The sequence below is a fragment of the Telmatherina bonti genome (assembly GCF_933228915.1).
Source record: "Telmatherina bonti genome assembly, chromosome: 3".
In the NCBI taxonomy this organism is placed as follows: domain Eukaryota; kingdom Metazoa; phylum Chordata; class Actinopteri; order Atheriniformes; family Telmatherinidae; genus Telmatherina; species Telmatherina bonti.
The window spans coordinates 23,322,127-23,335,698 of NC_136621.1; the positions used below are offsets into that span (position 1 = coordinate 23,322,127).

The window sequence follows — 13,572 nt, forward strand, 5'->3', positions numbered from 1 at the left end:
GAGGGCAGACATTACTTCTTCTGCATTAAAGTTAATATCTGTGGAGATTGTGATCAAGCAAACATTTCTATGCATTTGAATAATAGCAGCTTAGTTTAGATGAGCAGAGAGTTGTGACCCAGCCATCAACCGAATCAAGACTTAACACAGACATAAGTTAATTCTATATTTGAGCCTGAGAATGTCCTCCTTCAATTCCTGCTATCCTAATTTGTGTAAAATATCACATCTGTTTTGTTGACAGGAGGGTGGCGTGTTTTGGCTTCATCAGAGGTATAAAATAACATTTCTGTAGTTAACTGAATCCCTGACTGCTTGTTTTGGACTTGCAATGGTCTGTCTGTATTTATGGAGTGTCTTGCTTTAGCCAGCAGCAATTATTAATGTACTAATACCAAGCACATGACTGACAGAACTTAATAAATAATGTCTCAGTTTTAGGATTTTGAAACAAAGACTGGTAGATAATGGAGATCTTAAAAACAAGATTTTGACAGCTGTGGTTAAGCCTTTGGCTAAACTGCTGAAAAAAAAAATTATGTGTGTGTGTATGTATATATATATATATATATATATATATATATATATACATATATATATATAAATATATATATATATATACACACACACTCACACATATATATATATATATACACACATAAATCAAATCAAACTTTATTTGTATAGCACTTTTCGTGCTTAAAAACAATACAAAGTGCTTTACATTATACAACAATTTACATCAAAATAGATAAAAATAGATAAAACACTAACACACATACACATTCCCTTTCACCCACCCACAACCACCCTCACCCATGCCCTATTTGCCCTGTAACAGTTAAAAGAAGTTGAATGGCCAGGTGCATTTGCACCAGATGTGCACCAGATAGGGAAACGATATTCTCAGGGAGCCTCTACACAAAGGGCTACCCCCAATTTATAATTCCATCTACGTTAGTTTTGTTTAATAGCTTCTCCTCTCGTCTATGAATGAAATCTAAATGTAGTCATTTTGCACAATAATTATTATATCTCTATTTGGCACAATCAAACACAACCAACAATGAGTTCCAGCCAAATAATTGGTATTTGCATCAAATTTTTTAAATTTAACGTGCAAAGTTTGCAAGAGGGTTGCAGTGAGATAACTTCTGATCCTACTTTTCTGATATATAAAAACACGTGATTGTCCATTTCAGATTTTTTTTTTTTTTTTTTTTTTTTTTTTTTTTAAATCAAAGACTAAGGGCATGTCAATATGGCCGCCGTTTGGTCCGTGGTGCAGTATGAATACTAAGACCATTCTGATGTGGTTAGTGTTCATACTTGTGTTTTGCAGTGTTTGGTTTTTGCTTGCCCTGTTGCATGCAGTTGTTTTAACTATATGATAGGGTTAGGGTTGTCCAGAAAGTTTGGTCTGCTTGAGTGTGGAGTTTGAACAAAACCAAACCAATGGAAAGTGTGAAATTCTTTGGAAATTCCAACCTAATTGAACCGAGTCACCAGAACTATCCTGGTGCGAATCCCCCCGTCAAATCCAAAGCAGACCATACCTGAGACAAGTTAACAGCACACACAGGAGGAAAACAGGCACAAGCTCGACCTCCCTTTTGATCATCGTCAGCCAAACACAAGTTCTGAACTATTACTTTGGTTTAAGCAGTACTGTGCAGAGGAAGCATTAGTAAGCGACTACACTTAAGAAAGCAAGCCCAACAACCCACCACTTGCAAAATTCACAAGCGACTACACAGAAAAACAAGCCCAACAAGTGGACATAGCAATACTCCACATCCTGCATCACCACTGTATACAGGAAGAAGCACAAAGCTGCCAGCCAATATTCATTAAATTAAGCCATTAAGAGTCAAATGCATCATGAGGTAATGGTAACTGAGTTACTTTATTTAAAGAGTGATGCATTACAGTCTTAGTTACTGACAAAAGTAAAAGTGTTACAGTTAACAGTTACAACGCAATCCTGTGTTGTTCACCTTATTAACAGGCACTGGTTACTGAAGCAGAGGAAATAATTAAGGAAACATTTCATGGGGTTAATTAACCTAACAGCAACTCTGATCACTTTCCTGCATCAGCTGTACATTAGCACAAATCCAGGCTAGCAACTCTGTGGACATGGCACTTGCTTGGTTAGAAATTACAACAGTAAGGCTTTTCATCAGTCTGTTTAAGCCAGCAAACAGCATGCCGAGACTGGCAGCTAAATAAACTGTCAACAGCTGTGTTTACTAATAAACTGATGCTACTTTGGTAATAAGACTAAGGTAAGCTGCCTTATTTTATTGCACAATAAATTACCGCTAAAAACTGCAGCAGCTACCTTACATTCAAATTGATTACTAGGTCTCTCCTCCTAAAAACATATGTTATTATCAAGACATGCAGTAAGATAAGTAATGATTGCCACACAAAGTTAGAGACCTCCTTTCCAACTCAATTAGAGACCTCATTTCCAACTCAACCCATAGTCATTTGCTAACCTGAACCGTTATATTCACATTCTAAACATAAGGAGGGTAACATCATTCATTAAAAAAAAAAAAAAAAAAAAACCTGTAACCCTGCTTTACTTGCATTGTGTCAGATAAAGACCTACAACAAGACTTCATATTTAGAGAGCTACTTTCATGTCCTGTGACTAAACCACAAGTGCCTTTTATTGATATCCTTGAATTTCTATTTAGAATTAGTCATCAATACTACTTCATTAGTTTTTGGAGATTGTGACTGCACTAACTTTACTTCCACAAAATAACATCTTGCTAAATTAAGAATATTGAAGAAAAGATCTGCTTTGATCACTCATGTAAATGACATGTGTGTTTACATGAGTGATCATGGTGTCATTGGAACTCCAAAAGTTTCCAATGACACCATAAAAAGTCGCTAGATTTACCTTTAGTTTTTTTTTTTGTTTTGTTTGTTTTTTAAAGAGTTGTTAGAAGGGTTTAAAAACTCACTAAATCTAGTGCCAACATTGCCAAGTTGTTTACATTTTTATTTGGGCTCTGACATGTGTAATCGGTGTACCAGGAAATCGTGCACTGACAGACCTTCCACGTTTGGCGACCTCTGCTACACCTGCAGGTCACTGCCTGTTGTCCTCTGCCTGTTAAACTTCATCTCATCTTACCCGTTGTGTCTTTGGATTGTTCAGACTACCTCAGGTTCAGACCTGTTTTTTTAAGTGATTTGTGAGGCCAAGTGTGTGTGCGTGTGTTTGGGGGGGGGGGGGGGGGGGGGTTGGAAGGGTTTACTTGAATTTACTACAAACGCTTACTTCCGTATTGCCATTCACACCGACCCTTACACCTTCAGGTAGATGTACAGCTGCGGTTTTGTAGATTATTGTGTGCTTTGTTATTTCTGTGTTACATCAGAACATTAGGTATTATTTTTTAATTAAAAAAAAACAAAACAAAAAAAAAAACTTTCTTTACAGTGCAAGCCACAGCTCTATTTGCTGTATCATAGGAACAAAAACATGTCCTGATACGTGGAAAGTTTGGCTTCATATTCCGAGAAAAATAATTTCTAGAGAACACTTTGTTGGTATCTATAATGTTGTTACACTGTTGCATTGACGGACATGAACTGAGGGAGGCATTTTAGATTTTTTTTAAAGCTTAATTAATTCTGTAAACTTACACTGAAATTTCTGCACTGGGTAATCTGATCATAGATCAGCTATTGGAGCCATCTTTCTCTCGTGGTGTCTCCTGGTACCACAGAGGAATGTAACAGAGAATATGCATTTGCTACACTGAGCCACTGTGTTTATACAATACACTGTGAGGATGATGGGGGAGGTACTTAAGGACATGCTTCATGGGTTAGTAAAGGACTAACAACCCCTAAACCATGCTTGGGGGTAGAGAGAAAGAGGCAGGGTGGCAGCTATAGAAAGTAGAGGTTCCCCTTGGGCGAGCATGTTAAGTCTAAACCTCTTGTGTGATGTTTAAGTCTAGAATTCCTCTGGTGTCAAGGAAGCTTGTAAAGATGTAAGGTGAGCTGTTTTATAGCACTGAAAACAGAAACCAAATTTAGCTTAATCTAAACTCATTTACAGCACACTGGGTTTTGCAAATCCATGTACAATGTACTCTCAGCAGTCCTAGCACCGAAACACACTAACAGGGCAGGAAATCTATAGCTGTGGTGGGCCGGGTCCCATTTATGAAGTGAAGTTTGATTTATAGGAGGCCAAACTCTTTATTTAGAATTCAATTTTGACACATATCAAGGCAGATTAGGTATAAAATACCATTAAAATATTTCCTCTAATATTAAAAATTAACTAAGTACTTAATTGAAATCAACTTTTTTAAAACTTTGCCTATAAATGGATCCAGCTGACTGACAGATTTAACAGAAAATTTAAAGTTTCATATAAAAAATAATCAATAATCAGATTTTGTAATTAAATGACCGTGTCAGACCGAGAAAATTCAAGAACCTAAAGAGCAACATTATGAGCGAAACGCTCAGCACCACGGATCATATTTTACACAGAACACCAATGCTCAGCACAGACGTTTTCACTATGATCTTACAACCTCAACAAATTTCAACATCCAATGAAAGAGAAACTGTACAGGAACACTCACTAACTAACCTGTGCAAATAGTCTATAAGCTCATGTCAGAGAAACACTGCTGGAGTTAAATAAAAGAAAATGATATTCAAAGTCTACAAATGAAAATAAAAAGGCCTGGTTTGTGAATTGCCGGCCCTTACTCACTGGAGTCCACTGGGTCTGTCTCTCAGGCAGAATAATCAGCAAAGGATTCCAAGAGATGTCAACAATCCTGGTGCAAAAATCTCCAGCATAACTATATCAAACTTTCCTCTGTCTAAAGGCTCATTTATGCTCCCTTTTGTACATAAATGGAGACCTCTGTTTCAATTGTTGCTGTACGTTACAGCACTCATACTTCCATACGTCTTTTACATTTGCATAGACGTTAAGTCAGTTTATCCACACATGGGAAGGGCTAAGTTCAGAGTTCACTTCCACGTTTTGACCCTGGTTGGTACCAGTAATGCACTGCTGAAAACACTAGAAGAAGTAGGAGAAAGAGAAAAAAAAAACATGTATTTGCTGTCCTTATCTACTTTTGTGTCTTCTTTGGTGCTTTTATTTGACAGCTTCTGTCCCATTTTCTTATCATTCCTCTTCTTCTCTGGTTTGTTCCTTTCACTGGTTGCATGTCAGCAAAACAAATCAGTACTGCCCTATGATTTCTGAAGTATTGCTCCATTTTCAAAGTTATTCCACTTCCATCTCTACACACATCTAATAATAAATATTTTCAATTAGTTCTACCAAATAAAAGAAAATGCATGGGTCTACTAAAGAAGTGAATAAAATAAATATTAAGAACAATAATGACTGAATTATGCAGATGGATTTGTCAGCAGTCGGAGGCTTGATATTGTAGATCTGCTCCATATGTGAGGTCCCTGCTTCCTTAAATATTTTCAAATGATCTCACAAACACCCAGTCTATGCACCTTTGCATCTGCACAATGAAAAAAGAAAATATTCCAGCGGGAGTGCTAGGACAACAGCTACAAACTAAGATGTAAAGACAAAAGAGAAGAAGGAGGAGGTGAGGCTTGAAATAAGTTGTTAGAAAAATAGGCACATAGTATTTTCAAAGCACAAAATGTGCAAAGAAGTGGCTTGGAAAAGTAGAGAAGGGAGACACTTTTTCTGTGAAAACCATTAAAAAAGAAAGATAAACAGAAATATACATTTCCAGACTTAGAAAGAAACCAGAGGTCACCATCATCATAATAATCATTGTTATCATGATTATAATCATCATCATCTTTTTTTATTCAGAGGGACCTAAATCTGAATAAGTTCATTTGCTGGAGTGTGTGTAGAAAACCGAGCCTCAAACAGAGACTCGGTTTTCTCACACACTTAAACCCCAGAACCAGGAGGAGCTTTTAGTTGGTGATGATAAATTAAATTGTGCTCACACATGTACACACACAAATACACTTGCACATCCAGAACACCATCCTCTTCACCTTGTACTTCTTAATTTGCCTCATGGGGTTATTAACTCCCTGATTGGTGAACTTTCCTTCAGGTTTCATCCTGTTTAGTTGTCATGGTGGCATGACCCGAACACTTATTAGCTGACCCTTGGGATTAGTCCAACTTTGAAAAGATGGGGAGAGTTTGGGTTAAGCCTTCACCTCGAGGTGCTCGCTGCAGCATCTTCCAAAGACCTTAATTAAATTGCTGAGCCACCAAAGCAGGAATGTTTGCTTTGCTCTCCCTCTCTACCAAGTATACTCTGGGCCATCCCTCCTGTCTCCACCTTTCTTTGCTTTTCCCATACTAATGCACCATGCTGGGTTTGTTTTAGTGCCTCAAACTCCCATCAGAGCAGACAGTGAAGGTAGCATGTTGCAGGGTGGCAAATAAAAGCAAAAGGTCATGATCAACATATTCATACCTACTTTACTTAAATGAATGGCTTAGCCATGAAGAGCAGCCCTTCCTCTGATATTACTCTAACATTACTGGCAATAAAATGCCTTCACATGCAGATTTAGTAGTGAACACATAAATAAAGTTGACTAAATTAATTGCAGTCACAAAAATGTCCTGGTAATCTGAGAGATTATTCTGTGTTCTTATTCTGTGTATTTCAATGTAATATTAACATAGGTAATATAGTGGGGTGGGAAGGGAAGAAACAACAACAACAACAACAAACAGCCTGTAGCACTTCATGTATAGACCTGCGTCCAAATGGACAGTCCACTAGCATCTTCCTGTAATGTCCTCTACTGTTTGATTTTGTGCTTGTGTTGTTCTCACTCTTGTATGTAAGTCGTTTTGGATAAAACCGTCTAATAAATGACAAGAATAGAATAGAATAGAATAGAATAGAATAGAATAGATGTTTTGTCATGGTAAAGAGTACATGCTTGCCCCACAACTAAAACTAATTTGTATAAATCTTCTTGACTTTTAAAGATTCCCTATTTAATCATTCAAATGGTAAAAACCGTGCATTACTCAGAACTTTTTCCAAAACAGTGACATGTTCAGTTTCAGTGTTTTGTGTCAAAATAAAAAAAAAATGTACTGAATCTGTTTCAGCTACATACCCCACTTAGATTCCATATAACTATGAGCATCAAGGATTTGGGGACAAAGTGTTTTTGTTTTTTGTTTGTTCGGTTTATTGGTTTGTTTGTTTTTTGCACATGTTTTAAAAAAATGTAAATAGCATGTTTCCTAAACTAATGCAATGGGAAAAGATTAAAAAGTTTTGAGTGTATTTGATGATCTAAAAGTAACCAGAGCAGAAATTCTTTCTCATGAAGACCTTTTCATATTTTGGAGAATTTCTGATGTTACTTGGCTGTCAGGCAGCCACACGGTATTAAACAACCATCCTGATGTACAACTACTGCAGACTATAATGTGCTGTGATATTTTCAAGGGCAAGGCACAGTAAACTGCAAATTAGTCATACTAATAGTACTACTACATTCAAAGAAGTAAGTAATTTGAGGAGCTCAAAGCAAAAAAGTTCAAACTCACAGACGCACTTTTTTTTCACTCCAGGGGACCACAAAATAATCACGCAGATAAGAGCTTCCATGTGAGTTGATAGCAAACAGACTGAGGTGGGATAGAAGCTGTGGAAAGAGGCAGATAACGACCTCTAATCCCTCAACATCCAACACTAATGCGATCTAAAGAAGCGACAATTAGAAAAGTTTATGTTTCCATATTTATCTGCAGGAAGAATTTCTATTTATCCGTGTTGTTCGCGCGTCCCACTGAGCGCGTCTGTTCCGTAGGAACCTGGCCACAATACTGACCCGTGGCCCCGAGAGAGGAACGCAAGCTTACGCTGCAAAGTCACTTTCCAGAGGAAAACTTTGACATGTGGAGCAGCAGGCTGGATAAAACAAAAGAAGCCGGGGCTGGATCAGATCATCTCAGAACTCAAAGCGGTGACGAGCAGAGATAAGATGATTCATTCTCGCTCTAACAGATTTCACAGCCGCTGAAAAGATCCCATATTCCACATGATCTTTCGATTGCTCTGCGAGCTTGGAAAGCTGCGTTGATTTAAAATGACTAAGTGCAGTTACCCTGCCGCTCAACTGCACGTAAGTCGCTAAGATTATTGCAAAATCACAATAAAAGTGCACGAGGAGCTTACCTTGGCAAAGCAACCCACAGTCCAAGCGAGAACGAGCAGCCTCTGTCCAAACGCACCAAATTCTTAGCGTGTCCAAAGATGCAAAACTTGAATTCTAAAATTAAAAATAGAAAGAAAACACAAACTTCCTCGTGGAGCGCACAGTTGAGTCCGCGTCAAGGCAAAGTTTCAACTAAAGAGGTTTATCCCTGCATCACACCCGCGCTGCGGGAGCACTGGAGGTCCGCCGGTGTTAAGGGCGCACAGACTTTTCAACAATAGCGCTCGTTGAAGTTAAGGAGGCGAGCGTTTAAACAAGCTGGGAAGTGGGAGGTACAATCCGGAGGTGGCGCGCGCAGCTACGCGCGTCCCCGACACAGACTGCACCTGCAAAACATAAGAAAAAATTATCAAGAAAGTTAACTCCTCTTCCCCTATAAGTTTTGATTTACAGTCGTGTCAATCTGAACTGTTGTGTAGCTGACAGGGCTCCCTTTTGGTATGATAGGTTACATCAATCTGGTTGTAACGTTCATCCCCCCTTTCCTGAGGGAAATGTCAGGCTTTCATCCTTTAAATGCTTCTCTTTTTAATAAGGAGTACGTATTAGAAGTATATTATGGAAGTATAATAAGTTCTCAAAAACTTTAAACTGGCCTGGTTCTTCAATGGTATATTTAGCTTTTAAAGATGCTCCAATATTTTTTGTTGGTGAAAGGTGTGGGGCAAGACAGTCAAACTCCTGGACTCTTCTACAATTAAGCCATGCTGTTGGGTTGATGCAGTCAATATGTGGTTCAGATTAATTTTGAAGAAATATGCAAGACACTGCCTGATAGACATGACATCTGGAAGATGCTGCTCAGTAATATAGCTTTTGACACTGCCATGGTTATGGAGCCTTTCCACAGTTGCCAGTTACAGACACTAACCCTAACCATGTCCATTTTCAATTAGCTTTGGCTCAAAGAAGATGGTGGAGTGTCTGAATCATGCTCTCATATGACTTCTTTGCAAAATAGAGCTTGAACCTGTTTTGTGGATGGAGCAGTTTGTGTTCCCAGGTGATGATGCCCATAGTGATTTCCACAATCGTACTTGTTTTTAATGCACTGCTACCATGAGGGTCCAAAGATTACATCCGATATTGATTTATATTCAGCCTGTTAGGCAGAGATGTTCTAAAAATCTTTCAATCTTTTGATGATATTACGCTCTACAGATAAGAGAAAATCCTAATTCTTTGCAGTTTTATGTTGAGGAATATAAATCAGAAGTTGCTCCATGATTTTTTAGCAGATTGCGCAGCGCTTACCAAATGTAAAAGACAGTACAAAAAATGGCAAGTGCACAGTTTACAGTTTACAATCCACAGTAAACGATAACCAATAACAACGGGGCAAACTGACATTTGAAAGCTTACCAAGAAGGATTATAACTCTGGTGTATTTTGGACACGTTGACAAATCTGTCCTCAACAAGTTCTTTTATACTGGTCTTTATTAAGTCAACAAGGTCTTATTATTGCTTGCACATTGCAAGAATTAGTGCCTCCACTTAGATAAGTAAAGCACAGAGACAACCTAAACATTATTATAGTTTCCCTTGAGCCATCATACAATATAAACACTTTATGTGCAATCATATGTTTATTTAGCATATTTTGTTACATGAGTTTTATTAATATGAACTCATTCAATATATCAATTATGTATTATTGATAGATTCTGTTTAATCAAAAGCTGCATTGCCATTACATCCTGAACTGTAATAGGAATACTTTAGTGCTATTTACAAACTACTGTTTCACTTATTATTATTCAGATTTGTCCAGCATTTTTACAGCAAAGACAAATCATGATAACAGTGAGGTACCGTGTCACATCAGCTGTATAATGAAAGTTCTCCCACCTGTCACATTTTGTTTTATATATAGAACCGTTTGCAAGTTTGCATTTCCATTTTAAGTACATTTATTTATACACAGTCTTGGGAAAGTTGGTGCAGGTGCACCACTAACCGAATACTTCCTCATGTCAGCTAAGCTGTGAATGTGCAGTGGATGGAGATACTAAATGCAAGTGCTGGTGTGTACATTAACAGACTGAAATATAAAACCGTCATACTTTTCAGCAGCTCTCACCAACACTGACAGATAACCATATCCATTGGTATCTCCATATACAAACTCAGCTATGCAGACATTAATATACCACCACGTAAAAAGAAAACCAAACACATGCATCTGAATTGTTATATTTAAATACATGTATGAGACTTGTTTGTGTGACTGCTTTGGCCTTCTCACCATCACTGACACGACTGAAACTAATGGGTCTAAAATAGACTTGTCGGGGCATGCATCAGTTTTGTCTGGATGAAATCATAATGCTACTGACAATAACAGGTTACAAAAACAAAACAAAATGTCAATTTTATAGAATTTTTTTTTGCTAATTTTGCTAATTTTATTGTCTGTTAATGTAAAAACTGCAGCCAGGTTTCTGTGCTTATAGTGTGGCAAGCTTAGTAGTGATGAATTGTGTTCAATAAAAAAATTGCTTCAAGTTGTTGTATATATTGTAGCATGTTGAGCATTGGTGGGTGGAGTTTTCCCAGCATGCGTTGCTGACTTTGTTAAGGTTGCACCGTGAGTGAGACTGTTAATGCCGTTAATGAGACTCTGTTCTTCAATGCATGTAGGTGGTTCTGTGAATGTTAATAAAGGGTACAGCATGTAAGAGAGAACTCTTGTCTGCACTCAACTTCATCCCATTAACGTCGCTACATTGGTGTCAGAAGTGGGATAAAGATGGCATCCATTTTGGGAGAAGTTGATGACCTGATCACATGGCTGCATTCTCTGGAGGGGGCTCGTCCCAAGAAAATGGACAGGATGATGATGAAGACTCCCCTGGGAGGAAGTCCAGCAGAAGGACCCAAGAAGAATAAAGACAGGCCGGCGATGAAGACACCCCTGGGAGGAAGTCCAGCTGAAGGAACTGATAAGTATGTGGAAACAGTGGGTAGTAGACCCTGCATGTCCAAGGAAGAAATGACTGGCAGTAGCCCACCTATCATGCACGGTCCTGCTTCTTCCTTCCAGCCAGCACTGAGCATGACCCCACCCATGGCCTCAGCATGTGGCCACACCACTTTCAATGCCACTGGACAGAAAACAATGAAGCTGCCTCATTATAATGGAGAAGAGCCCCTGGAAACCTATCTCATCCAAGTGCAGCTGGTAGCACAGTTAAACAACTGGTCTGCAGAAGAGACAGCGGTTCATGTGGCCCTTGCCCTGGAAGGTAAAGCCCTGCAGATTCTTGTTGACCTCCAGCCACAGGAACGGCTCAATTGGCAGGCTGTAGAGAGAGCACTACAACAACGTTTTGGCTGCCAGACTTATGCTGATGATGCCCGGAGTAAGCTGTTTAACCGTCGGAGGAGAGGAGGTGAGAGCCTCGGTGCGTTCACTGCAGATCTTCGGCTTCATGCACGACAGGGGTACCCCACCTTTAGTGCTGCTGCTCAAGAAGAGCTGGCCCTCCAAGCTTATATCCAGGGCCTCCACCCGGACAGGCTCCAAGAGCATATTCGCCTCTGTGCTCCAAAGACTTTGACTGATGCCTTGAGTGAAGCTGAACGTGTTGAACATGTTTTGGGTGCAACTGAGCACACTCCCAATGACAGGCATAGAGTTCGACAAGCGGGTTATGAAGATGGTGACGATGAAGAAATAATTCGTCAAGTTATGCAAACACCTCTGCAGTCATCACGATGGGGAGCAAGGAGAGGTGGACGGCGGTCCAGGGAGGGGTGTTATCGGTGTGGAGAACTGGGCCACATTGCACGTTACTGCCCAGCGCCAGCTCCAAGAAACCCAGTTCCACAGGCCCCTTTAAACTAGACTGGGGTAGTACAGTGGGAGAACTGCTACCCATGACTGCACCCACCTCCCAATCCTTACCATTAAGGCTTGGCCGACTGGGCCAAGCACATGGACTGTATGTGGACTGCAACATCAATGGTACGCAATGCAAAGCCTTGGTGGACACTGGGTCCACCATCTCATTAATCCGCCCTGGTACTCTGCCTGGAACCACTGGCCCAAAGCCCCAAGGTTGGGGGTACACCAAACTGCGCATCATCACTGTTACTGGGGCACGAGCAAAACTGCTTGCAGAAAGGACCATCCCAGTGACTGTTGCTGGCCACAGTGTTGACCACAAATTCTGGCTGGCCAACATACAAGATCCCTGCATTGTTGGGCTGGATTTATTAGTCAGGTTGAGAGCAGTAGTTGATGTACCTGGGGCTACACTCTGTCTCGGTTCAGACATCATTGCCCTATACCCTTCAGGAGAAGATGCACTACGACTCACTTCATTACCTGCTCAGGGCTCCTCCACTCCTTCACCAGCGACTGAGGTGTTCACCACATTGATGTCCCCTGCTGATGAGAATCCCTCACCTTCCCAATCAGTAGCCGCCCGGGGTTCTACAGTGCTTCAGTCAACCGAAGGGCCCTCCACGCCGACACATTCTGCCAAAGAGGGTGAGTTCTCTGCACCATTACAACCATCTCAATCCCCTTCTGCTGAAACTAGGCAAGCCATCGATGACCTATACCAACGAAGCTGTGAGGGTCTGGAGACAGATCAGAAATACCAGCTACGAGAGCTGCTGGAACTGTTTTCTGACATCTTTGCTGCAAGAGATGAAGACTGCGCCCACACCAGTTTGGTCCAACATGAAATTGACACGGGCAAGGCCCATCCCATTCGCCTCCACCCCCGTCGTCTGCCATTTGCCAAACGGGCTGCAGCAGAGCAGAAAATCAAAGAGATGCTGGAAGCAGGAATCATTGAGCCTTCGACGAGCCCCTGGGCAGCCCCAGTGGTCCTGGTCAGGAAGAAGGACGGAACCTGGCGGTTTTGTGTTGACTATCGTCTCCTAAACCAAGTCACACGCAAAGACTCTTACCCCTTGCCCCGGGTTGATGATGCCCTTGACTACATTGCTGGTTCCTGCTGGTTCAGTTACCTTGACCTAAGGAGTGGCTACTGGCAAGTGGAGCTTGCACCAGATGCACGCGCCAAGACCGCCTTTTCCTTTGGCCAAGGATTATGGCAATTCAAAGTGATGCCTTTCGGACTTTGCAATGCCCCAGCCACATTTGAACGTCTCATGGAAAGGGTCTTGGCTGACATTCCACGAAGCCACTGTGTGGTCTACTTAGACGACCTTCTTGTCCATGCTACTGACTTCCAGCATGCACTGGGCAACTTGCGAGACCATCCGCCAAGCTGGTCTCCGTCTCAACCCCAAGAAGTGCCAGCTGTTCCGGCGAGAGACATCT

General features: G+C 40.6%; 1 protein-coding gene across 1 annotated transcript in view; it reads right to left on the reverse strand.

Annotated features, from left to right (window-relative positions):
- Window positions 1-8,444, reverse strand: part of LOC306754226 (vasorin-like) — a 29,186-nt gene extending 20,742 nt beyond the window's left edge. The window contains exon 1 of the mRNA XM_079238156.1: window positions 8,232-8,444. The gene's annotated coding sequence lies outside the window, so the exon portion shown is untranslated. The remainder of the gene's footprint in view (window positions 1-8,231) is intronic.
- Window positions 8,445-13,572: the final 5,128 nt, after the last annotated feature.